At 42.0% G+C, this 27,817-nt stretch overlaps 1 protein-coding gene across 1 annotated transcript in view; it reads right to left on the reverse strand.

The window, feature by feature from the left end:
* Positions 1-27,817, reverse strand: part of ULK4 (unc-51 like kinase 4) — a 297,265-nt gene that overhangs the window by 46,242 nt on the left and 223,206 nt on the right. The gene's annotated exons all lie outside the window — the stretch shown is intronic.

Raw genomic sequence — 27,817 nt, forward strand, 5'->3', positions numbered from 1 at the left:
CACAGGATCTTACAGAAACACCAGTCCTTTTGAACTTCTGCCCAGGCTAGTAAATGCTTTGTGACTGACACCCCCCCACACACTGTCCCCATTGATTCAGCATTTGTTGCTGAAGGGAGTGTTTAATATGTTATTCTAAATTCTTTTGTAGATCCTCTCCTGCCAGTTTTTTCATGAAATGTCTTACGTATCACAAAGAATAATTAAAAAGCTGACATTAAGTGAGAACTGAAAATATTCCACACGTTTGCAGTTGGTGACAAGTGGACTCAATTATCTCCTTGTGTACAGCAATTGAAATAAATGGCACTATGCCATTTTATATGAACTAATGTTGCTCAATACCTGTGGCTAATGTGTAAGTAATCAAAAAAAGCGGTACTGAACAGTGCTTCTTTTAAAATATCTGTGTGGCTTTTGGGTGGTCAGTTGTACCCTTGGCTGCTTTAGTAGCATGGAAGAGCTAAAACAGCTGCTTTAAGAAAACTTCAGTGGCATTTTTCCCCTGACATTCATCCAAGACCCCACATTGTGCAGTAAACTCCATTTCCTTTAGACCTCCACGTTGATTCAGAATAATTAAGTTACTTTTAATCTCATAAAATGTATTCTAAATATAGGGCCACAAGCAATACTGACTTACAGCTCAGCCTTCAATATTTCTACATTACTGGAGCTTGCCTCTATGAAATGATGTACTTTTCAAAATAATGCCTGGACTATCTAATACATTTTGATGGCAGTAAAACCTAAAACTATCTCTTCAGTAATTTTAGGCCTTCCCAAATAGATGCCAGAAAAGGAAAAAAACAAATGTGATTATGAAGTGGCTCAGAAAAATGACAGCTTACTAATTCTTCTGATAAACACTGCTTTTCCAGTTGTATTTAAAAGCGCCCAGATATCTTGTCTAAATGGATCTTTATAATTTATGTTTAGGTACATCATTACCTTTCATCTTGTGAAATTGAAGAAAGATATTTCTAGTATCTTTAGCAGTGTATGTAGTCTAACATGTGAGGCCTGGACGCAGCCCAGAGCACTTTTCCTCCAGCTGATATCTAACCTATTGGGGCAGCAGTGATCTCTGGAGCAAAGAAGATTGAACAACAGCACTGAAGTATGTGAGAGACTAAATATTTCAGTAATCTGAGTCAGTGTTCACAGTTATGTGCACAAGACGAATAAGTATGAGAGTATGAGGAAAAAATCGTAGTCAGGGTTGGTAAACAGAATCACAGCCTTGGCATGCATGTGTGTAAGTGAGAGAAATGATAACTTGAGAATGCACTTTGCATGAGGATGAAAAAGATGAGATGGGCTGGATGAGTTATAATGAGATTAGACAGTGGAGTCATAGAGTGAGGTTCAGTAGTGGTTTTCTGTAACAGACTGACCATAGATTTGCTGTACAATAACCATAGTATTATTTTAGGCTCTCATTAAGAAGACGAAGAGAAGAGCTTGGATTTATAGCCTGCCCTTCACTACTCGAAGGAGTGGTTTACAATCTCCTTTCCCTTCCCCACCCCACAACAGGCACTCTGTGGGGTTGGTGGGGCTGAGAGAGCTCTCCAAGAACTGCTCTTGAGCACAACAGCCACTATATACGCAATTGATTCCATTTAGGCCTTCTTAGGAGTTTCATTTTTTTTTTTATCTAGGATTTTAATGGCACCTGAAAAACCAACTACAGCCACCCTAGCATGAGCAGCCAATCATCTTGGATGTGTGTGAAGGGGCAGCCCTGAGCTGAAGTCAGAAAAAGGGAGGAGCAGGGAGGGGCATGGAGTGGCTGCCATCCAGCATAAACCAAACACAGATACACTTAACCACTACACCACATGGATACTACAGGAGGCAGGCTAGAACTGGAATGTATATGGGAAACAGTCATGAACCCTGTATCCCTGTCAAATCAACACCTGCATGAAAGCAATGCAAACTCCTGAGCTGTGATGGCACAGCAGGAGTGCTATGCTTGGCACAGCCATGTTTATGGCACCCTAATAGGGTCCACAATCCCAGCCCCATAAGGAGGGAATTTGCCTGAAGCCTGCATGAAAAGAGATGATGGTGCCATCCAGGCCTCATTTTGGGCAGGCGCTCACAGGAGTGGAGCTCTGGAACCTCTAAATTTGATTGTGCTCTTTCTTTCTTACCTCCCCTCCCAATATTTGCTTCTGGGCTCCATTGTTCAAACGCCCTGTGAGAATGTTGCTGAACTCTAAGATTTGACAAACTTTCTAATATTTTCCTCCACCAAAAACAGAAAAATAACAAAAACATATAAAGTAGACAGATGGAAATCTTCATCATGCCACTGTGGCCGCATAGGAGAAAATAATTTAAACGGTATGATGGGAATAAGGTTTTAATATGACAACTTTCATTCAAGAAGCATTTTAAGGTAGATACAGAGATTAGATAATTTAGTACACCTTCTGGTGATGTCAGAGGTGTGTGGCATATTCAAATGAATTGTGCTAATGAGCTCCAGCACCTCCTTTTCTGCGAAATAACATCCAAACTACAATCACCCATCCTGTGTAAAAATGCTAAGAGTCAGCATATATTCAATCCACTGCAGGAGGAAATCTCAGGAAACTTCCCTTGGGAACTTTCCCCATGGTGTGATAGGAGCCATGGTGCCATGAGGGCTCAAGCTGTTCCTGCATGAATACAATGCTGGGCTCAGTTGTGAAAAGCAGCATCACTGTGGTGGCACCTGGACTACCGTAAGGGGAATAAGAAAGCAGGTCAGGATTCCTGGTCCATGCTTATCTGTCAGTGTATGGCCACCAGGCCTGACCCCAGACTGTCTGGCATCCTAGGCAAGGCAAACTTCTGCCCCCCCTCCCCTGCATTGATAATGTCACCAAGTCACATGGGGGCACCCAATTTGGTGACCCCAGAAGGCCGGTGCCCTAGGCAGTTGCCTAGCTTGTCTAATGGCAGGGCTGGCCCTGATGGTCACCCCTTTGAATTGAGCCTGTAAGGGCTCTGCATTGAGACATGTCAGCTACAGAATACGGCCTTTACTCTCTTTGAGTGTGTGTGCTAAGTGCTTACTCGGTCATGCTAAGTGCTCACTCTGTGCTTCTCCTGCCAACAAGTGCTACAACACTCTCTCTAAGTCCACTTGGTACAGAGCTCTGAGACAGAATCTCATCCTTCATGAGTTATGGGGCATTGTGGCCAGGGTTTTTGCAGAGCTGTGGGGGCAGAGATTGGATACTTTGGAGAGGGATTGGCTACTGGTGGGGAGGGAGGTGACTGGATGCACCCATAGTTAACATCCAGGCCTTTTGGGTGTGGGTGCACTGGTGGAGAAGCACTTGAGTTTTTGGTTTGCATGGGCACCTATGAGCTACTTTGCAGTTTTTGTTGGCATAACTTTCTGCTGCAGACAGGGGGAATTCCTGGGCTGAAATAGCTTAGAGACCTAACTAACCCCCATCATGCCCCCCCAGCCTGCCCACTTCTACACCAGCGCAGAGGCTTAGGCCTAGACTGCTGCAGGGCTGTGATGGTGGCCAAGAGCAGTAGGGTAGCACTGCACCAGCCTAATTCCTTACTTACACTGCTGTATCTCCAAGCCAGACTAGCATAATGACTAGTTGGTTCCCTGAATACTTTCATCCCCACCCCTTAGTACTGCACTGTTAGTTCGTCAAGCTCATGTCTAGTTGCTAGGATCACATTGATGGTGTTGGTTTTTCTTGTGGATCTGCATTTGGCTGAGGGGCTGTTATGTACTATTCTTTGTTTTAAAAATTAACATGCAGATTCATGATCAAGAGCAACGATAGCTGTAAATATATACAAGTCTGTATGTTGAGTCATTAACAAGCAACCCAAGAATGCCTAGAATTAAAAACCAAAATGACTGATGTTACACCTAATTTGTTATGATTTTAAAAATTATTTAACATAGTATAATTTTAATTACCCACTGGCAGATCTCATACCATTATCATACCACAGCATTTAATTCCCCTATGTAAACTATGTGGTTAATCAACAGATGCAACATTTTCATTAATGTCAATGCGGGACTGTAGTCAATGATGCTATCCTTAGATGAATAGATAAAAGAACTTAACACTTTAATAACAGAAGCAATTTATCCAAGTTTACAGATGTTAAGCACCATTTGGCATTTATGCCAAGTTTGTTAAGCCATATGCAGTCAGCTTTGTTGCTTCCCAAAGACTTATTTCTGTGGAATACTGAGATAATACCTTCTCTTTAACATTATAAACAGAAAGCTCTGAAACTAGATTGTTACTGAATGTCCATTGCTACATAGGCCTATTATACTGTTTAGTGCCACAAAATCAAAATTTAAAGCCCCTGTATAGTAATTTTTGCATAATAGAAGTATCTTCTCAGCAGCAAGGAAGGGTGGAGGAAAGGGTAAAAAGGAAGGTAACACTTCTCTCTGGGATGCTTTGCTTCAAGAACCCACCTGCACTTAGTCAGCTTTCTTTTTTTGTGTGCATTTTACTACCACTGAATTGTATGCTTTGCCTTTATACCATTTTTTTTGGGGGGAGGGGTTCCAGTAAAACCTTCTTTTGTGTTATCATGTGTAGTACCAAACCCAGGTACAGCTTGGCTATGTTATTTCACCAAGGCAGGGTCAGCCTTGACACATCGCATCGTTTTAGGCAAGGCTTTTCTTGTAGAAAAAGACCAGCAGGAACTCATTTGCCTATTAGGCCACACTCCTGATGTCATAATTGTTTTGCACAGGGCTTTTTGTAGAAAAAGTCCAGTAAGAACTCATTTGCATATTAGGCCACACGCTATAACACCAAGCCAGCCGGAACTGCGTTCCTGTGCGTACCTGCTCAAAAAAATCCCTGATTCTAGGGTATCTTCAAACTGGCTCTTTTCTTTGAAGACAACTATGATGATTTTCATTTCTGCACAGTCGAAGCTCTCTAAGTGGTTTACAACAAATGTAAACAATAAAACTGAATAGATAAAAACATTAAAAATTAACTTAAGGTAACTTAAAACATTAAAAACCAGTAGACGTGACCCAGAAAGGTCTGGCCCAAAGTAAAACAAGAAACACCTGGCTAACTGGGTTGGACACTTGCATAGCCAAAGAGGTCTTTATAAGCCTGCATAAAGAGGGTTGTCTTAACCTGGTGCCAAAAAGATGGCAAATGTGGCACCAGTAGGGCCTCAGGAGGGAGGATGTTCCAAAGATGGGGAGCTACCAAAAAGGGCCTTCTCTTAGTTGCCATCTTCTGAGCTTCTAGAGGGGTTGGCACCCAGAGGAAGGCCCCAGAGGTTCAACATAATGTCCAGGCAGATGGAGGTTGGGATAAGAGCTCTGACAGATATCGTGGTCCCAAGATGTGTAGAGCTTTATATGTTAGAACCAGCACCTTGAATTGGGACCAGAAGAAGTTCACACAGAATCATGAATAGGAGGAAACAATAAAAGTAAAGCCAGAGATAAATGAAAGCAGTGAGAAACAGGCTGAATGAAAGGTTGCTAAGAAAGATGGGTAAAAGATACGTTGGAGCAACAAAAACTATGTCCCTCTCCTTCTTGGCACCCCAGTTTGTTATGACTGCCATCCACCAGGCCCATGGATGCACATTTTAAAAGTCCACATACCAGCCAAATGATCAATGGCAGCTGATCTTTAAGAGTCAGTCTGTCAATGACAGCTGGTCTGAGAATCAGCAGTCTGGAAGCTCTACTCTGGGGGCAGGGAAAGGGAGCAGCATGGGACAGATTGTTCTGAAGATGTTTTAAGTTATTTGGCCACACCTTCATAGAGGTTAGACAGAGGTCACTGGGCATGCCCCAGGCCTCACTAGAGCCTTTAAAGGTTTGAGGGAGGAAGAAGAGGAAGAGCTCTGGCTCCCAGGTCAGATGGCAGTAGAGCTGAAGAACAGGTAGAGTACTGTGGTGCTCGATCCCCATGCCTTCCATTTGAGGCCAAGAGAAGGTGCTTAAGTCAAACCAGACCTTGGTGAACAACGGTCATAGCTTGGGACCTAACAAGGTACACATCAGAAATAAAAATTGTTTCCCAAAAAATGGACCAGATAATAGTAAGACATGAGGACATACTGATGGCATCTTTAGGAACCTACAGTTGGAAAGACTAAGCAGAGCTTTTTCTCTCTGAATCCAGTACTATTAGTTAATGTAGATGGAAAGAGTTTATGTTTGCATGCCTCTCTAGAAAGAAAGAAGACATACATTGAGGAAAAGCCAATAAAGTAATAACAATCTCATCAATTCTTCAGATTAACAGTCTGGGATCTAGAGAATGCAGTATCCAACATATGCCTTAGCATGTACATTTTGTAGTCTCCCTGTCAATAATTTAACAGACAGAATTCCTTTGCTATTGTACATTGAGTCAGACTGGTTTAGATGCCTCTAATGATAAAATCATTTGTATTACAGTGAAAATCATATGAAGTAGGAAACCATGTCAGGTCTAATAAAGAGGCAGCTAAACAAAGAACACTGCCGACAACTAGTAATTTTCCTTTAAATTGATTTCTGAGTAGTTCACAGAACATTTTAAATGTATATAACAACAAATAATCTTCCACAAGTAACTACCATATTTTTACAAATTTTTACAACAACAATTATCATTCTAGTTCTATTGATATGTCTTGAGAGGAAAGATTAATGACATGAAGTAAAATGGAGATAATGAGCTATGGCAGCTTTCCGAGTGGTAAAAAAATAAACTGTGATTTTCTATCTTACTACAATTACAAACAATATGCTAGTACTGATGTGATATTTTAAAAATGTGGCTAGGAAAGAAAAGTAGCTAGCACAAAGTCCACAGATGAGAGTTAGTTGTAAATGGCCTATATATATGAACACCAGTTTTAAATCATAATGGGCTGGATTTTATTTCGCTTTCAGTTTTGAAACACATACATTTTCAAAAATTCATCACAATGACAAATTGGAGGGGGGGGGGTTGAAATATCATATGGGTTAGTATAGAAAAGAGACAATTAAATATTGTAACCATATGTTATTAATAAATTGTTAAAACACGACAAATGTGTTTGCACCTACTTCTACAACACTCTTTAAAATTAAGCATTATCATTTTATGTTTTAAATAGCCTTAAGCATCTAGTTTCATTACAAGACATTTCCATTCAGGCCTGAAAACTACAAGTTGGAACCCGAGAGATGGCAAACTCCTGTGGTAGTGCTGTACTATCCATGAGGCTCCTGACAGCAGTGTAAGAATGTCATGATCTGGCTTGCTTGCCTCACTCAGCATAAGTTGCTGCTGAAAAAATGAATCCTGTAATAGTTGATCAGTGCAGCCACATTGCTATGGTGCAGTTTAAATTGGCCTAAATTTTAGTATAGCAAGGTAAATTAATATTAGGTTTTTCTAGGTGAAAAGGGGAGGAGAACCAAACGTTGGACTTAACGTCTTTTCTTCAGTGGGGCGAAATCATCCAAACTGGTTAGGTCATACCTCCTCTTGCTCCAGGCAGGGCTATGCAAATTTAGTTTGACTCTCCTGAGTTAAAGTGAGGCTGACCTTCCAGTCATCAAATGGTCTATCTCCAAAAATATCGTCCTCATTTTGATTTTTTTTTTTGATAGCAGGAATAGATGTCTTCACCTTACTGAAGAGGAGAAACCTTCAGGTGAGTCCAATGTTTCATTCTCCTTTGATGAGGAAAGTCATCCAAACTGGTTATATATTCAAGTTAGACATTGGGTGGGAAATCTGTATTATGCTCTCAGTCCACCACCTGCTGAAGGACTCTCCTCCCAAAGGAGGAGCTCAGAGTTCAACTGGTCAATCGTGTAGTGTCATAAGAAAATTGAGAGAAAGATAACCAGGGACCTGCCCTACAGATTTCTTCTGCGGGTGCTCTAGTAGAAAAAGCGGTAATGTTTTTGGGCACCCAGAGCCCAAGGGTTTTGTATGCTTTATGAATGCAGAACTTAACCCAGATTTGCTGTGCTATGCAAAACAAAGAACATATCCATTAGCTGGAAGGATGCAGTTCTGTTATACACACAGAGACACACACACAGCCTTGTGTACATCCAGTTTGTGCCGAGTCCTTTCTTTTGGGTGTGATGGTTTGGTAGAAGAAGACGACGATGACATTGGATTTATATCCTGCCCTCCACTCCAAATCTCAGAACAGCTCACAATCTCCTTTATCTTCCTCCCCCTCAACAGACACCCTGTGAGGTGGGTGGGGCTGAGAGGAGTCTCACAGCAGCTGCCCTTTCAAGGACAACTCTTACGAGAGCTATGGCTGACCCAAGGCCATTCCAGCAGGTGCAAGTGGAGGAGTGGGGAATCAAACCCAGTTCTACAAGATAAGAGTCTGCACACTTAACCACTACACCAAACTGGCTCTCCAGCTGAAGGAAGAAGGAAGAACCAGCTGCTGGTTTAAATGGTAGGTGGAGTTTACCTCTGGTACTGTACCATGTAATCTTCATGAAATATACATAATTAACTTGTAACAGATAGGGCCCCCAGTTCTGAAATTCATGTGGCAGAGCTTACAGCTGTGAGGAAAGCAATCTTCCACAAAATAAATTTTAATTCTTTTGATTTTAGGGGCTCAAAGGGTATATTTGTCAGAACCTGCAACACTTTGGACAGACTCCAGATAGGAAATCTGTGTTTGATTGGTGGAGCTTATTCCATAGTTCCTTTTTAAGAACCTCCTAACATTCTGTTGGCAGAAATATTACCCAGTCCCTTTATTCCCAGAACTGCTGTGAAAGCTACTACTTGCCTTTTTAAGGCAAATAGGTGTGAAAAACCTCAGCTTGAGACCATGGAGAGCCGCTGCCAGTCTGAGTAGACAATACTGACTTTGATGGACCCAGGGTCTGATTCAGTAGAAGGCAGCTTCATATGTTCATATAAGGCATTTAGTCTCAAATCTTGTTTCCATCCTTCTTGTAGAAACATAACCACATCCTTATGGGATTGTCTGACTGGATATATCTGTCTTTCAGTGGACTATTTTTTTTAAGGTAGGCCATGTATAGTTATAAATACACCTAGCTGCTGGTCTCCTTGCTTGAATCATAATATAATTTCCTCAGAGAAATCAGATCCCTTTAAATCTGCCCACTCAACCTCCATGCTGTTGAATGCAGTCTGGGTGCAGAACTGGATCCTGAGTCAAGAGATCCCTTTTGAGAGGTAGCTGCCATAGAACACCCACTGACACCCTCACCAATTCTGAAAACCATGGGCATCAGGGCCAGAATGGGACAATGAAAATCACCTCTGCTCTCTCTCTCCTTATTTTGTTCAGCATCCTGCTGATTAGAGGAGTTGAAGGAAAGGCATACAGCAGACAATGTGGTCACTGGTGTAGAAAAGTGTCTTCACCCTCTGCTTGGGCCTCAAGGTATCTTGATAGGTATCTGGGTACCTGTTTGTTGTTGGATGATGTTAACAGGTCCGCTGCATCTCCCAGCTCCACTGTGGGAGTAGAGGTGGAATATAGTCTTCCTGGAATCTGAGGGGAAGCAGAGGCTGGGCTTTTGACTCACCCAGCAAGCTTGCAAGCAGGACACAGGGTTTTTTTTGGGGGGGGGGGGGGGGCGGAGAGCTTGCGGTGGTGGCATCACCTCTGCTAAACTTTAAAGGGGAGGAGGAGGCCCAGACTGGGGAGGCTGAAGCTCCTGGGGAGAGCATCCGCCATGCAAACTGGCCTTCATGGGTGGGTGCTAGCAAGGTGTTAGCTGCGAAAGAAAGGGCCTTCAGGTGTATTTCGCAGTCAGAGACGGCAGCCTCAGCCCTCCTGGGCTCCCTCCACCTGTGGATGCCAACTTCCAGATCTTTTTGTTTCCTATCCCTTTGTTCCATGTCCCAACCTGGGACAGATAGCATCAGCAATTAAAATAAAGGTAATTAGATTAATTTTAATTTAATCACCTATGATTAGGTTAACTGCCCCCTAAAAATGTTTACTGCCCCTCAATGAAAAACATCCTGCCTATGGGCCTGAACACAGAGGATATATTTCAAGGGTTGGGGCTGTTAGTGGAAACTTTTCAAAGATCACACAGGGCAGGAGAACAAAAGAACATAAGGCAAGCCCTGTTGGATCAGACCAATGGTCCATCTAGTTCAGCACCCTGTCTGACACAATGGCCAATTATTTCCTCCAACGGTCCAACAACAGGGCACAGAAGTTGAAGCCTTCCTCTGATGTTGCCTTCTGGCACTAGAATCCAGAGCTTTAGTCACCATGGCCAGTAGCCACTAATAGACCAGTCCTTGATCAATTTATTCCATCTCCTTTTAAAGCTGTCTGGGTCTGTGGCCGTCACCTCATCTTCCAGCAGCAAATTCTACATTTTAATCACTTGTTGTGTAAAGAAGTATTTTCTTTTGACCATCCTGAATCTACTGCCCCTTAGTTTCACTGGAGGCCCCGAAGTTCTAATATTTTGGGAGAGGAAGAAATAGTTCTCTTTATCAACTCTCTCAACCCCATGCATAATTTTATAAACCTCTATCAAGCCTCCTCTTAGTTGTCTCTCCTGACTCTTCAGTTTTTCCTCACAGGGAAGGTGCTCTAACCCCCTCATCATTTTGGTTGCCCTCTTCTGTACTTTTTCAGCTCTGTGATGTCCTTTTTGAGATATGGTGACCAGAACTGCATATGGTATTCCAAATGAGCTCACATCATAGATTTATACAGGGACATTATAATATTGGACATTTTATTTTTAATCCCTTTCCTAACAATCCTCAACACAGAATTTGCCCTTTCACCGTTGCAGCACATTGGGTTGACACTTTAATTGGATTTAATGGTAAAGTAAAAACTGGTGGAAGGAACATTACCAAGTTGAGATACGCCATGTTATTGGCACAAAAATAGTGAAGACTTGTAATGACTACTAATGAAAGTTAAAGCAGAAAGTGCCAAAGCAGGATTATAGTTGAACATCATGAAGACAAAAGTAATGACCACTGGGGAATTACATAACTTTCAGGGTGACAATTAATTTGAAATAATTCAATATTTTTCTATTCCTTGGCTCCATCATCAACCAAAAGGGAGACTTCAATCAAGAAATCAGGAAACTGAGACTGGGAAGGGCATCTAGGAAGGAGCTAGAAAAAAATTCTTAAGTGTAAGGGTGTGCTGCTGGTAACCAAGGTCAAGATAATTAATACCACAGTATTTTCCATTACTTTGCATGGGGATCTGAAAGTTGGACAATGAAGAGAGCTGATGAGTCGATTAATTTGAAATGTGGTAATGGAGGAGAGTTTTATGGATACCATGGGCTATCAAAAATATAGACAAGTGTGTTCTAGATCAAATCAAGCCTGAACTCTCTCTAGAAGCTAAAATGACTAAACTGAGGCTATCATACTTTGATCAGAATATGAGAAGACAGAGTCACTAGAAAAAACAATACATTAGTATTGCTACTACAGATACCCTAATCCCCATTTTCGAATTTACTTCTCATCCTTGTTCATGCCTTCTATATGACCATTACAAAAAAAAAAATCTACCTTCATTTTCGGCTCACAGGTGTCATTAGTATAAGTATTAGTATAAGTATAAGTCATTAGTATTAGTCATTATTTTTACTTTGTTCCTATTAAGACTACCATAATACTTTTGTTGATGTACCATATTACCACTATTTTTAGAACATTGAGTTGCTTCTTTAAAAAAAACTGTGGTAGAAAAATATTTTGTGTTTGCATAACACAATATAAAGAAGGAGAAGGCAAGGAACCACTGACAGCACTATAACAGATGACCCGTTTCTTTGTGCAGGTCTTAAACATCTATGCTAAGGCCTCAACTCAGCTCAGGCTTTCATTTTCACCATGGAAAGCATGATTCTGTCCTAGGTTATATGCATTTAGTAAGACAGGTATTTCATAACAGTAAAGTGAGAGTGGCTTAGGCTATTTGATTTTTTGATTTGATGAATTACCCATCCTGGCTAGTACCAGGCTAGTGCCAGCAATATATAATAGATACATACATTAAAATCAATAAAACCAGTTGACATGATCATTCCGGAATGCAACTGACACAATTACTCCTGAATGCTCTCTTCCATGAATCAAAACTCACTCCATTCCTTGGTTTACTGAAGAGCTATGAGTGACAAAACAGCCAAGATTATGTCTTAAGAGTGATGGTGGCCAAAGACAATGAATCAGACACTGCAAGGTAAAGGCTATATTAGAGTATTCTATGATGGTGATTTTATTTATTTATTTTATTACATTTATATCCTGCTCTCACCTAACAGGCTCAGGGTGGCTAACAACAGTTAAAACAACATAATGTAAAACAGAGTTGCAATAAAATCATTAAAACATTTCATACAGTTTGAATGCATAATACAGTTTCAGGTTCACTCCCTAGGATCCAAAATGGCGGACTTTAGTTCTTATTGAGCACTACATATAATGATGTTATTAGATGTTATTTGGCGCTCTGCATTTATACTGGGATAGGTTCAGGTATCAGTGCTGTGGAATGGTGAAATAGTGGTTGCCTCCCAGTTGGATATTAAATGCTAGTATAAGCAATTCTGTCTTGTAGGCCCTGCGGAATTATGGCAAGTCCCGCAGGGCCCTGATGTTTTCAGGGAGGGCGTTCCACAAAGCAGGGGCTGCCACTGAAAAGGCTCTTGCTCAAGTTGTGGACAGCTGAGCTTCTTTTGGCCCAGGGATCATGAGAAGGTTTTGTGAGCTTAATCAAAGTGCTGTCTGAGGCTCATATGGGGAAAGGTGGTCCCAGAGGTAGACAGAGGTCCCAGGCCCCATAGGGCTGATGATAGCCAGTGAAGTTTTCAATTGCTTGCGGTGACATTTTTGCAAAATGTTTTGCAGGTAAGATTGCTCGCATCTGACCCAGCCATTAGACTCAGCAGTATTACCATTTGCTCCCACATATATTTGCTGTCTTTTTAGATGTCCACAGAGCAATCGTCCTGAGGAGCCTACAGGTTGTATAAAGGTGTAAACTAAAGAGTAATTTTTATGGAGGGTCTATTGGCTGGGAGCTTGTACATGATGTAGGATTCAACTTGTGCTGTAATACCAATTCAGGTTCACAGTTTTGGGGGCTATCCAATGATTCTGATTCACTTACATTCATTTTTGGGAGTAATTCAAAGTGTTGGTTTTGAGTTTGGATAGGTTGGGGCAGAGATACTATAATCCTCACAAGTCCTTTCCTCTTCCTCTGGTTCATGGGGAATCAGCCAATTGTGGGAAAGGCCTGGGAATGTTCTGAGCCCCCACGTGGCCAACTTTGTTCTTGAGATTTCCCATACATCACCTCATCAGGCTTCTGTTGGTGTTGGTTTCTGACCTGCCAGAGTTTAAAGCCATGGCATTGCTAGCTCACTAGCTGCTTCTGCTACCCTGAGGATGTCTGGCATCACGGCTGCTCTAACCATCAGTCTTGTCTCTAGAGACATAGGTAAGTGCCATGTCCCTGCCGAGGAGCTGTGGCCAACACTCCTGCCCCATTTTAGTGGTGGTTGTGGGACCAGCATTGGAGGCTCTTTCCTATTCTATACAGTTCAAATTACAGAGTGTAATATCATGAAGAGCTATTTAAGCTTCTCCTGCCCTGAACCAAGGAGGATACAGTTGGGGTTACCCCTTTCTCCACAGAGTTGGCTAAGAGAAAAAGGAAGGAGAGTGGATGGAGAGGGCTGGCAGGAGTAAGGGGACCAGGGTGAAGATAAAAATTCCTTCCCTTTGAGTCTGAGGTCTCTACAGGCATGGAGGGTAAACTTGGTATGACCTCCAGTGGCCTCATCTTTGAGGGTGCGGACATGCTACACCTTCGTTCCACAACCCACCAGCCAGATTATTGTGCCACTAGCACTGGATCCCTTCCTTACACAAATCTGCACCTACACTGACGTCAGCTAATGACGCCCTGCTTAGTACGTGATAGGACCTTTTCAGTGGCAGCACTGATGTCTTCCAGTGGGAAGTTAAGGATCTTCAGAGATGCTGAAATTAAACCTCTAAAACTTGCTGTACTTACAATCACTTGTCACTGTAGAAAATCTTGACTGGTGGAACAAAGGACTGGTGGAACAAAACAAGTTATTTAACTGCATCTATTTTTCTTTGAAAGGTCATCTGTACATTCACTCTCTGGGCCTGCACAGAACTTGGATGTGGAAATGTCTACATTTAGCACTTAACTAAAATCCTCTCCCCTTAAATATACAGCTTGGAAACTAACTCTTGGAGATATATAGAGATTATGAAGTTTTCATTTAAATTTATAATTAAGAAGCAGACTACCAAAAATTATATTGTCCTACACTCATGCTCATATTCAATACAGATTTTATTATGTGCTTTTAAGTACATGCAAAATTAAAGCACCATGCCTTAGGGAAGGGAATAAGGTAAAACCTGTGCAGATCATAGTGTACTGTAAAGATAAGGCATATTAATGTTCACAATGTTCCTATTGCCCCAGATTTCAACAACAAATTCTTATGTAGCTTGTCTGCTTTGTTTTCTAGAAGCTGAAAGTATGTCAGATTAAGTTCCTGTGGGACAAGAGAAGAGTGTGAAAAATATGGATGAAGTGAAAATATAGGATGAAAATAAATGACTGGAAATGGAGGCAAAAAGCCTGAAATAAGAGAAACAGAGGTAGTGGAGAGGAGCATAACCTCTCTTTTCAGTATGTCATACATATCAAGTTCCTGTGGGACAAGAGAAGAGCCTGAAAAATATGGATGAAGTGAAAATATAGGATGAAAATAAACGACTGGAAATGGAGGCAAAAAGTCTGAAATAAGAGAAACAGAGGTAGTGGAGAGGAGCACAGCCTGAGCTGACTCCTGAAGACCACCAAATTCAGACTGGCCAACCCCTCTCCATCCTCTTCCAGCAACATTTGCCACAAGTCTGAAATAAGCATTACTCTTCTAGTGTCCTGGCACCACTGATGGACCTCCTGATGGCACCTGGGTTTTTTTGGCCACTGTGTGACACAGAGCGTTGGACTGGATGGGCCACTGGCCTGATCCAACATGGTTTCTCTTATGTTCTTACTCTGTTAGGCCAAACTACAGAAGGTGACAGGAGATCCTTGACTGGATTCTTTTTTCAAATGCTAAACACAGCCACTGAAGGACTGGAAACAGATCAGGTCAGAACACTTTGGGAAATTTTTATACCATTTATCCATCAGGTACTATTTAATTAACCCCTTTCCAAGTATTCGAAGTCAAAGTCTATATTAATACAGTCATAGGCCAGAACAAGTCTCAGCAAAATTCCTGAACACAATGGGTAAAAAGAAAAATTAAAACTAACTCTCCACACATACCGTAAATTAGTTTTTAATTCAAAGGGAAGTATAAGTTTAATAAAAAGATAAAATTATTAAAATTCTGTAATATGTATATATAAAAGCTTAAGCCATCAATATCTGGTGAATTTTACAAGCTGCTGCACAAAACTTTGCAGTATGTGCTAAAACCAGTGGTTTTTCATCTACAAGTAGCATTTGAGCATACACCGAACATGATTAACTGGGATAGCTTCCAAGCAAGGGCAGAACAAATTTAGAGAAAAATCTGTTGATATAAGGGGGAAATGAAATAGGATGTGTTCCATAGTTTCAATCTCCACTGAACCAAAGGGACATAGCTTGAGCCTACCTTTTTATATTGCCCATCCAAAACCACAGAAGGGAGTGCTTGACATCTAGCAATGGAAAATGCTTTCCTGTGATTGAAAATCTCCAATTGGAACTCCAATTTGGACTTTTCCAAATACAGGAAAGTTGGTGACCTAAGTCTGCCTGCAGTCCAGTATCCATCACCCTTTGCTTTAAAACGTGTTTTCCCTGCTGGTATCCCATTTCCAAGACAGAGTGAAAATAAAAGCCCAAACTCTCCAGCTTGATCCCTTTAACCATGTAGATTGATAACTATCCAAAAGAATCAAGGAAATTAAGCCTCGAGGATTGAAATTTAGCTTTAACCAAAGGTTAATGGAGGCGTGACACACCTTAGCCTCAATTTTTATCATGCCTGTCTCCAAATGCAAATTTGCATTTGAAACACAGTAGGGTAGTTGAAGGGCTGCCCTTAGGAATTTTGATTGTACCCACTCGAGAGGTATAAGACAAGAAGATGGTGGCCTAATCATGGTCCCATAAAAAGGCTCAGTCAATGTTTTAGCCTGAAATAGTTTTAAGGACATAATTATATTATGGGCAGATCTTTGTTCAATTATTGCTAACTGAAAACTTTAACCTCTTTCCAGGTATTACTGTGCTGAAGGAGGAAATGCAGGTACTATATGGAAACCTGTGTGCATTTCGTTATGGACAAACAAGTCTATGATTTATATTCTGGAAAATAGCAGAGAGGGAAAGGATTAAAGAGCCCTTCCCCAGTGAAGCCACTCTGAACTACTTTAAGGTCCTCCACAGCTGCCATTAACATTTTTAAAAAATGCAGGAGATCTAGTCACAAGTCTTTCATGATCTTGCCTCCCAAAGAGGTAACTTATCACAGGGGTTTAGAACTTCTGGGTTTAGGTTATGTATGCTGTTTGCTGTTCCTCTTGTGTTAGCTGCAACTGGCACAGGGATTTGCACAGTTCTTCTAGCTTGTAGGCATCTGGTATGCTGACATAGCAGGGTGCAAATCACTTAAAACATAACCTAAAAATGCTTTAGTAAGTTGGAAAAGAAACAGTACAAGAATGTTCATTATTACAATCATCTCCAAATAAGCGTTAAAGTATTCAGGGCTGCAAAAAATCTCCCAGTTTCACTAATTTAGAGTGAAAACTACAAATCAGCAGAAGTCTACTCAGAATGAGTGTAGCAAGTACTTAATTAGCCTTGTAACCATCATAAACCAAATATTATTGGGTACTTGTTGTGATGCTAATACATTCACTATGAAATCTCTGACTGGCTAAGATCATTTCCAGGAAAGTGATGCAGTTAAAAAAAAACTGTACTAAAGCAGCTGTTGATTGGAGAGCAGCCAGATCTCAAACAGGTGCAAAACAGAGAGAATAAGGGATAATTTCACAGAACTTAACCCCCATCCTGGGAAGCATTACTTTCACACTGAAAATGATTTGTGAGAATGTTTGGTACAGCACTTGTTTCATCCAGTTGATCATCCTGTAATTTATTAGCATGATTTCTGTACCATCTGCAGAAATCAAGTATTCTAGTTTCTGTGTTCCAGCAATAATTATAAATGACAATATTTACTCCACCAAGTGCAAGTGGAAGTAATATCACTATATTATCATTATTTCCAGGGTCAGTCCCATCTCAATTATTAATAACTAAATTGGGCTACCCCGATGCTATAAATTATAGAAAATATCAATTTTTACCACAAAGTGCAAATGTAAACTCATTAAAATTTTTATAAGCTATGATAAATGAGTTGTAAATTCTTTATGAACTTCTTGTTCATATTTCATGGAAAATAAGAAATTCTAAGATACAAATAAATAAGACAAAATGCTGGGAGTAAGACAGAGACATTTATTTCCCCATACCACCTCACAAACAGGAAACCCTGCTTAAGACATCTATATTGTCTATCCCACCTATTTGAATTTGCTAATTATTAATGAAATCTACTCAGTCATTCCTAAATGGTCACTGACTCAACAGAGGATTTCGATCGGACTACATTTTATGACAAAAAACAAAAACCCAGAATGCTTTCTTTTTGGAATATAAAAGGGGCCAATTCACTGTATGAATGCCAAGATAGTGGTTCACTTATGTAGATGCCACTGAACTCAAAATTTGTTCTACTGCTTTAGACCCACCTGTAACTACTTTTATAGGTATTTGAGTATTTAATTGATACTCTTGAAATGTTTGGCCTGTTTAACATTACAACCTTTGGACCTGCCATTCAAAGCAAACGCGAGAATCAGGACACAGAAGTCCTTTAAAACTTGCTTCGCAAGGACATTTCTTTATCAAACAGATCTCCCTTTTCAACTGAATCAGTAGTAATGCATCTGAAAATGGTACAAGTATTAAGAATTAGTCTTCCTTGCCATTCTCTTTGCTCCAAGTCATGTTCTAATACAAAATTGGGGCTATTTCTCTAATGACACAGTGAGAACCATGGCTTTGTGAAAAATTGACTGTGCTAGAATTCCACTCCTAAATGTTTTAAATAAATAGATAAATAAAATGTTCTAAAAGTAACCTTATGCTACTAGGTCAAGCACAGAGCTTCATGACTAAGATGAGATCTGCACCTAGGTTGGTCATACCGGAGGTTAAAGTTCCAGTCTCAGTCTCTCATAGGATTACTGTGACAGACTTGGGACAAAATCCATGTATTCCATTCAGAGAACCATAGGGGAAAGGTGAGATACATATGTTAACTGAGATTACAAGTGAACTTAATTTAGAAGCCATTTTTCTATGACAGCATTTCACACTTTTCTATTTCTGACTTTTTTTTTTAAAGGGTCAGGATGCCAGCTTCATCCATGCATGGAATGTGGTGCTTTCCTACATTCCTCTTTGTTTCTGCATTCCATTCCATCTCCCAGAAAGATCATGTCTAAGGTTGTGAGAGCCTTGTAGAGGAATAGCCACATGCGTCAGGGTGGGGAGGAGGGCTGGAGTGAGGAGGGAAAGGAGAGTGGAATTGCTCTTCCTTTTCCACAAGTGTGGATCTGCTAAGTGAAGGGCGTGATTTTCGCACATGGGTGGTTGGCCATTGTATTTTTATTTGTGGAACACACTTTTTCTTTCATCTCAGCCTCTCTGTCATTCCTCAACTCTCAGTAAATCATCTCTTTTGCCAGAGGTCACTTTCAAAAGGCAGACATGGGTTAGTAGACCAACTGTCCCAATTATATTCCCACAGATAGCCAGAAAGCGTTTCCAGCTGCCAATACTTCCCCCTCACATAGTTTTCTTCTCCTCCTACTTCCCATTGTTTCTGGCAAGATGGAATAAAGACATGTGAAGCCATTGTTAGCAACACTCCTAAATGCCCACCTACTACTTCCTGGCCAGACAGAAAGGACATGGGAGATCACAGATATTTTGCAGTACAAACATGCAGACAAGGCTGGTCCAATAACTTGCATATATGTGTCAAAAGATTCCTGATTTTAGGACTTGTCCAAACATCAATATTCCCAATCCTGTTTTAGTGCTATAATAATATTCCTGTGTAAATGGTAAGGCAGTGTGGCTTTTTAAAATTAATATGAAATAACATGTGCAATTCTAAAATCTGACACTAAAGTGTGTTTTAGCTATAATTCACCTGGAGATACAAAAGAAAAAGGTACATTGCCTTCACTGACATGGGTAAAAAAAATCTGATATGAGAACTAGAACTGATATGAGGAAAAACTTCTTTACCTCTTTTTGCTCTACTTCTGCAAAACAGCCTTTAGAAAGGGATTAATTTTATTACTTTTCCATCAGGGACTGGCAATAGAGAAATATATCATGTTTTTACAGAGCCCAAAAATGTAATGGTTTAATGTTGCTAAGCAACCCTACACTGGTAGAGGTCTCTATATCTGTGATCAGCCAAGACTAATTTTCATTAAAACATGTCTGTAATTATTATACAGAAAGCCTGAGTAGAGTTTATATACAAAAAGAGCTTTTTGATACAATAGCAAAGGGATAACAAAATGAAGTTAGTACCTCCTATAAAATATTTTCCTCATCATCATTATGTTGATGATGTTGATATTTTGGATGCCAATTTGCTTGTGATATGCTGAACTACCCAAGTTTTGATGGGCTTCCATTTTTGAAGTTCAAACTAGTAACTCCTATCAAGTAAGCATTTCACATTTAAGGAGCATCTGTAATTGAATAGGAACAAGGAATATGTACTTTAATAAGAATTTAAAATATTTTAAAATAGCAGCAAAGTAAAAACAAGGGAGGATTAAATGTCTTGTGTCAGCAATTTAGATACAGATCTCAGGGATATTCCAATAGAAGCCACATCAGCCCAAAATAAGCACAACTATATGCACATCTAAACTGTACAATTTATGAATAGCTTTCAAAGTGCTTTTGTTTAATTTTTATTGTCAACAAGAATTGGGAAGAACAGTGGAGGGGCATAGGTGTGCTGTACAGGTTTTCTAATGAATGGAATAGGCTGTGCAAGTTGGCTTAGCCCTTGAGGCAAAGACAAGTGAAGATATTTAGACAGGGCCACACTGTATAATTCTGCAGCCAAGCTTAGTGAACTATGTTATGCTCCTGCACAGGGAATATAGGAGGGATGGGGAACACACAAGTAGGTAACAGCTGGGACTTCAAGAACCCACAGAAACACATACAGCGCAGAGGAGATGATGCAGAGTCCTGAACAAATAAATACATCCAAATTCTACGCAGCACAGCTATCATGTAGGTTTGTATGAGGAAAACATTATCATACACTACCAACAAAGAGTTCTATGGCATCTTAAAGACTAACACATTTATTCAGGCATGAGTTTTCACAGGCTAGAACCAGCTCACCACAGGTATTTACCAGAACACCGCTCAAAGATCATACCAGAATAAACTCTTTAAAGAGCAACAGGACCCTGTTGATTTCCTCTATCACAGTAACACAGCAACTCTTCTGGAATTTGGTGGTTTGGTTACACTGAATGTTATGTTCAACTGAAAAGCAGCAGGGAGATTCATGGGTATTCTGTAAGCTGTATGAATCTGGAGCTCAAGCAAAGGTGCTATGGTTCTATCAATTTGTGATTTAGAGCACAATCCAAAGGGGGGGCAGAAAGTCTTTTGGAAGCGGACAATCTGCTACGTGGGCAAAGGAAGGATCTGCACCCACTTACGAATGGCGCCACCAAAGTGGAGGGGAGTTACGTGCGCGGGGGGCAGCCAGAGCATTGCTCCACCCAAGGGCAGCAGCGCCTGAGGGCTGCACCCGAGTGTGAGCGGAAGTGAGACAGAGCATGGTGCTCAGGTGGAGGAGGGGGTGGAGTTGTTGGCGTGGCCAGGCTTAGGTGGCTTTCTGAGCAGTTTGGCCCATGACACACACCCCTGAGAGGCGCAACGTTACGCCTGCAAAAACAGCGGCATGTCTCATAGGCACTCGAAACCAAAAACAAAGTTTGTCACCGCCGCTGCAGAAGCTCACAAACCCCTTAGGGAGTGGCAGACTCTAAGCTGGAGAACCATAATTAACTCTTCCTCTACACTTTCTACAGCAACAACCAAGGAAGAGAGTGTTCGACTATAGAAGGGATAGCAGTCCTCTGAATTTGTTGTCTTGGTTATAATGAAGATAGATGAATATAGAGGATTATTTGCAGAACTTTTCATGCTGGATGGGTGGCTAGAGAAGATTTACATCCCGATCCAGAGAACCTCCATGTAGCTGCGCTCAAGTGCAGAATTAGCATTGGTGGCCACAATTGGCTCCCAAAGCAGAGACGGTACGCCACCCTTGGAGGGGAAGAGCAGCCTGACGAGTGAGAGGGAACCCGTCATCATGGAGATTCCCCCCAGGCACACGCCATTGGCCCGCTGCCGAGGCAGGGGTGGGGGAGGAACAGACTCACACGGGACCACGGGATTGGCCAGCCCGTTGCACGTGAGGGGGCAGAAAGCCCGCACCTGAGAGTCCGTCAATCCCCCCCACTCCCTCCCGCTGTCAGAGACTCTGCCAATGGCAGGCAGGCGGGAAGAGGCATGCGCAGACAAGCAGAAAGTCCCAAGTGCAGGAGTTCACTGTCCTAGACAGTGACTGAAATGTGTGTCTGGGAGCGAGCAGACCAAGTCCAGAAGACACCCCCCACCACCACCTGGAGTCCCCCCCTGATGTTGCCCTGCTGCCGCCCCCTGCTATGTGCAAGGAACACCTCCCCTGGGGGCCACAGAACTTAGAGTGTGAGCCGCTGGGCATGCATCCACTTCAGCAGCCTTCCCTTAGTGCCCTGTGCACAACAGCCCTGTGGGGTCAGGTAGGCCATCAGCCCGGGCAGGCTGAGCGGCGGCACCCCCTCTCCTGTCCAGCCATGCAGAGGGCAGCGTGGTGGCTCATAGCCCACTCCCCCCCCCAAGAACCAAGTCTGCCCACCCTTCCAGGCATTCCCTCGGAGAGGCCACTGATAGAGGGGGGGGGGTTGCCCAGGGAACGTGCAGCAGAATAACGTTGCCCAGGGAACGTGCAGCAGAATAAGATCTCTTATTCTGAAAGATTCTTTCTCTTTCTCCCAGTGTATCCTTAGCCATGGTGCAGCTAGAACTTGGATTCTTCCAGATTTCAACAACAGCATGGTACTATGCTATCAAGTTCAGACTATCACTCTGTGAACTGGTATTCTATCATCTTTCCTGCAGTTAGTAACAGCTGATTCCTGGTTGGGAACCTAGCTTAGTTCAATTGACTCAAAGCTTGCCATACAAAACCTAAGCCTAAATTCAAGGGACTTGGTGAAAAAATCCTTGTCAGCTGTACAAAGTTTTGTTTTTGTTTTTTAAAAACCACATTATCCTACAATTCCAAGCTGATCGGAAATGCTCCCCTAGTAACTTCCATTTATTTTTTATAAAATGTTTGAATGTCTAAATACTTTTTAAATTTTACATTCCCCAAATACTATTGCTTTTTCCCGTTACTGAGATATAATGTGTCACCTTCTGCTATGATGAAGGGCTGTTTTAATAGTATCCCTCCTGATACATGCTACTGTATTTATTGTAAAGACCAAGTTGATTCAGTTGCCCATATCCTTTTTAGTTGCACAGTTATAAACTTCACTTTATTACCAATATATTACTCCCTGGACTAGTCATCTACAGAACAGAACAGAAACTAAAGATTTTGTTGTCAGGCAAGATTTAGAAAGTGCATACATGATTTAGCCATATTTATCTATGCTGCTATAAATTTCTTAAACTACTCTGACATATGGCTTGTAGGCTGTTAAGTTTCAGGGAAAGAAAAGGGGTTGAAAACAGAACAACCAATATTATAATGCCCCAGTGATAGCTATGGTGCAGCCTCATTTGGAATATGGTATTTAGTTCCGGTCACCGTATCTCAAAAAGATATTGCAAAAGTGGAAAAGAGTGCAACCAAGATGATTAGGGAGCTGGAGCACCTTTCCTATGAGGAAAGACAGGAGTTTGGGACTTTTCAGTTTAGAAAAGAGAGAACTAAGGGGGGACATGACGGAGGTTTATAAAGTTACATATGGGGGTAGAGAGAGTGGATAAAGAGAACTTTCCCCCGCTCTCCCAAAATAGTAGAATTTGAGGACATCCAATGAAGTTGATGGGCAGTAGATTCAGGAGGGTGCCTTTAAAAGGGTATTAGGCAGATTCATGCCTTTAAAAGGGTATTAGGCAGAATAGGTTTATATCAGCAGCCAGAAAATATGATGAATTAAAGGAACTTCCACATTCAGAGTCAGTAAACCTCTGAATACCAGTGCCAGCAGGCAACATCAGGGGAAGGCCTTGGCCTCTATCCTGCTGTTGGACCTCCAAGGAAACTGGTTGCCCTTGTGTGAGAAAGGATGCTGGACTAGACGGACCACCAGCCAAACTCTTCTTATGTTCCTTATTGATTCAGATACCTAGATAATTTATATTCTAGTCACATTCTACAGCCATTTGAATAAATAACACACTTCTAAATTCTCAGAACATACAAAATTTTAATTTTGAATCATGATTAAATGTACATGCCTTGTACAGTCATCTGTAATGCCATTGTGAGAGGGGAATAGGGAATGGTGCTGTGGAACCTTATCAGAGCTTAAGAACATATTGGCAGCTAGGATACATCTAAGTGGTTGCATGATAATTTCCCTTCCTAATAAGGGGATGTCAGGTGCAAGCACTAGAACCTGACTTAGCATGCCTACTCAGACTAGGAGGCTGCACCTATGATATAAAAGAAAAAGAGGACTGTACAAGGAGCCTTCATTGAGTTTTTGTTAGAGAGATGGAACTGCTGGAAAATGCTGCAGCTGTAAGAAACCCCCAGTGATTACAGGGGGGTGAGGAACCTTATTTATGTATATTGTGGTTTGTTTTCTTTCCAGCAATTATAGTATATTTGTGTTACCACAGCCCCTTGCCTTTCAGAGTGTCCTTTGAACACTCAAATCCATTAGAAAAGAACCCTTGCCTCAGGCAAGAAAACAGCCTCTGGCACAACATCATTAGAAGAACTAGAAACATTAATCATGATTCACATGTTACTACTGTACTGTACGTATAAACTATGAAAGCTGAATTATCAGCTGGAAGAATATGATGACAAATAGGAAGGGTGAAGAGTATGGAGTGCAGGTCTACGTTGCTTAGAATGGCATGTTACAAAAATCGGTATTTTCCTGGTTCAGGTATACTGAACCCCCCAAAATTGGTATTTGTCAATATTCCTGAATCTCAATATTGGTATGGCATTGGGATTCTGGAAATATTAGGGATTGCTGAATTTTTTTTGCTCCATTACATACCCTACAGGAACCATACTCAGTGGTCCCCAACTCCCCACAGACCATAATTGAGAATTGATTCAAAGATAACTGGGGCACAGTGGGGGCTGTTTTTTGAGACAGAGGCATGAAATCTGCAGCAAAGCTGCTGGTGCTTCTCAACCCACCTCAAGTTTCAAAAAGATTGTGAACCAGAGTCCCCTCCTTCACGGTCATGTGAACATTGTGATTCCTGGCTTGGTTGCCAAGACGCCTGGACTTCCAACTTAAACACATCTACACTTGGCCATAAGCCAAGCTACCAGCTGGCTACTAGGCCTGTATGCGATACTTGGGACCCAGTCATCAGCGAAATACTTTCGTGAACAGGCCCACACCCGGCAAGAAGCCTCCCAGCCTGCCACCATGGTCACGCCGCCACCATGAGCTGTCCAGAGATGTGGTTTTCAGCCCTCCTGAAGGAAGCCATTACATGGGCTAACAGCACCAGTGATAATCTTCCTGTATCCTAGGGACACCATAAGAGCTAAACAGGAACCCCACGTACTCACAGTTTACCTGGACATTTACATAAAGCAATCAAGCTTACCTACCTTGTGCATCCTGCCAGGCATTCCAAGCTATACATCTTACAAAAGACTGTGCCAGCCAAGATGGGAAGAAGACAAAGACCCAGTCTAACCCAGAGACTAACGCCATTGTGTAGGTTGGGTGTCACTTTAGACAACAATTCGGCTCCATATTGTCACTATAGATAATTTTGTTTAGTATAGTTTAGTATAGTTACTTTCCAAATGTCACCAAGCCTCCCTTTTTCTGAGGTCACATACCACATGTCCCCACATCACAGCCCACCTGACCAGGTGTCACAGGTCATCTGACCTCTACCCCCCTGAGGGTACAGGGTAGTCCTTAAAAGGTCTAACCCATTGTTCTTCAGGTGTGCATCTGACAATATATCTACTCTGCTATTTAGACTCACCCCCAAAACCTGATCAGTTTCGAGTCCCCAATAGTAAGATACGCAGGCTGTGTCTTGCTCCCCCTTTCCTTTTTTGTTGCCATTGGAGCTTCACTTGAAGGCTACGATAGCAAAGTATCATCTTGTCTGTGTCATCCCTTATATGTAACCCCTATCAATTTCATCTCTATGTTTCCTAGAACTGTATGAGTGTTGAATGAATTTATTTCCTTGTATGCTTGACTGATTTTCCTAAACAAAACAATTTTATATTTTATCCAAATATCATCCTTGTTATTTCAAGGGAAATTATGGAGGTCATATTCTGTATACATAGATTCTGTATCCCGCTGAGCCATAGTTGCCCACCACTAAAATTCTCCACCTGTCATGGGTGCTGGGGACCCTGCAGAAGAAGCTGAGCCTGCAGAAGAAACTGTGCCCCTGCCACCTGCACCAGTGCCCCTGCCTCCTGCTGGAGAAGATCCAAGCCCCCCTGCCTCGCCCTCTCAGGTGGCTCGTGTGCGTGACCGCCTTCGTCAGGACCTCAGGGATCGGAGGAGGGCGGCACGCTCACGAGCAAGACGCTCCCTGAGCCCTGAGTTTTGAAAGGATTCTGGCCCTTCTAGGAGGAAGGATGCTTGAGTCTCAGCAGGATCCTGGCTGCCTCTCTGAGCCAGCAGTTAGCCCAAATGGGCAACAGACAGCAGAGGGCTATATAGCTGTGGGCTTTGGGAGGAGGCTTTGTGGAAGCAACTAGTCACTTACCTGACGTTCTAGCATCCACTTCGGCTTTTGACTTTGGCTTCTGGACCCCCTGACTTTGGCTTTGACTTCTGGACCCCCTGACTTCGGCTTCTGAACCTCTGACCTGCGATACCTGGACTGTGATTCGGTTTTGGTGCCTTGGACCCTCTTTGCTCACCAGCTACAGACCTTGGACTGCCCCTGGACTTTGCCTGACCCGGCCCCAGCCCGTGACACCACCCTCTCATTGAGGGCAATTTGGTTAACAAGATGGGACCAAGAGGTCCAATTTATGGGCCCCAAAAGAAGATGCCCCCATCCTCCATTGCTTCCAATTGAAGGGCAAAAAGCCACAGCACAGAGACTGCAGGGGCATAGCCAGGATTCCTTAGGTTGCGTTTTTTTAAAAAAACATTCAGGGGGCACTCAATTTTTTTAAAAGTTCCCCAACCTAAAATGAGGGCCCAGCAGGTTGGGTCTCCCTGCTTTTGCAACTGGCTGGCTGTGAGAACATGGAAGACTCACTGCATGTCACTCTCCCATCCTGCTCAGCTGATGAAAGCAGGAGGGAAGGGAGAGGTGGGGCCAGCAGAAAGACCAACCACAGCTGCCTCTTGCCTCCCTTCCTGCTCCACTGGGTTGGGGGCCCTGAGTTGGAGGGCCTCTGCAGAAAGTCATGGATGGAGCCCCCCAGTGGGCTCTCCTATAGCTACAGGCTGGGACAGTGAACTCCAAAGGCATTTAGGGACTACAGTCCATTTAAATGCCTAAGAGTTCACACTAAAGGCATTTATATGGACAAAGCCCTTTAAATGCCAATAACTGTGGCTATCTGGCAGTCCCAGAAAATCCTGAATAATTTCAGGGCAGCCATTTTCAGATGGCCCTCAGTGATTGGCCTAGAAAATACCTGATAAATAGCATTTATTGGGTATTTTTTGGCCTGGTTTATATTGAGTACACATTCCTATTGTTCACCCCTAATCTAGGGTAAGTATGGATCTAGTGGCATGCACATTCTCTAGAGGAAATTTAATTTAAAAATAAAAGAAGAATTTTTCCTGTTTCAGGGGAGCCAAGCTAAAAAAGCCTATTACACTTTAAGATATCTTCCACTTGAGGAGAGGCTTCTGTAGTTTTCCTGTTGTGACTGCTGATACAATGCAGAGTTGCTTCATGGCAGGTTTTACTGGAGTTTCCCTTCTTTACTCTCCAGGCAGCACCACCTCTACCCCCCCTTCATGCAACACTTGGGCGTTCCCAGTTTTTAAAATCAGCAAATGATTATAATTATAACAATCTGTGTAACAAATTATCTGACTTTCCAGCTGTCATTTATAAAATAAGTCCTTTTTGCTGCAGAGATATGCCTTTCCTTTTATATAACTACAATTAAATACCTTATTTCAAAAAAAATAAAAATGAAAGCTGGGCATTCAGAGAAACTGATACACAGATCTGTTATACTGTTATATTAATATTAAACTGCTGATTTAAAAAGTCTCCTGGTGCTTGTGCGGGGGGGGGGGGGGTGGCCACGACTGGGACAGGGAAATGGCTGCCATGTGGGTGAGAGAGGGAAAATCCAAAC

The sequence above is a fragment of the Heteronotia binoei genome, chromosome 10, assembly GCF_032191835.1.
Source record: "Heteronotia binoei isolate CCM8104 ecotype False Entrance Well chromosome 10, APGP_CSIRO_Hbin_v1, whole genome shotgun sequence".
Classification (NCBI taxonomy): Eukaryota; Metazoa; Chordata; class Lepidosauria; order Squamata; family Gekkonidae; genus Heteronotia; species Heteronotia binoei.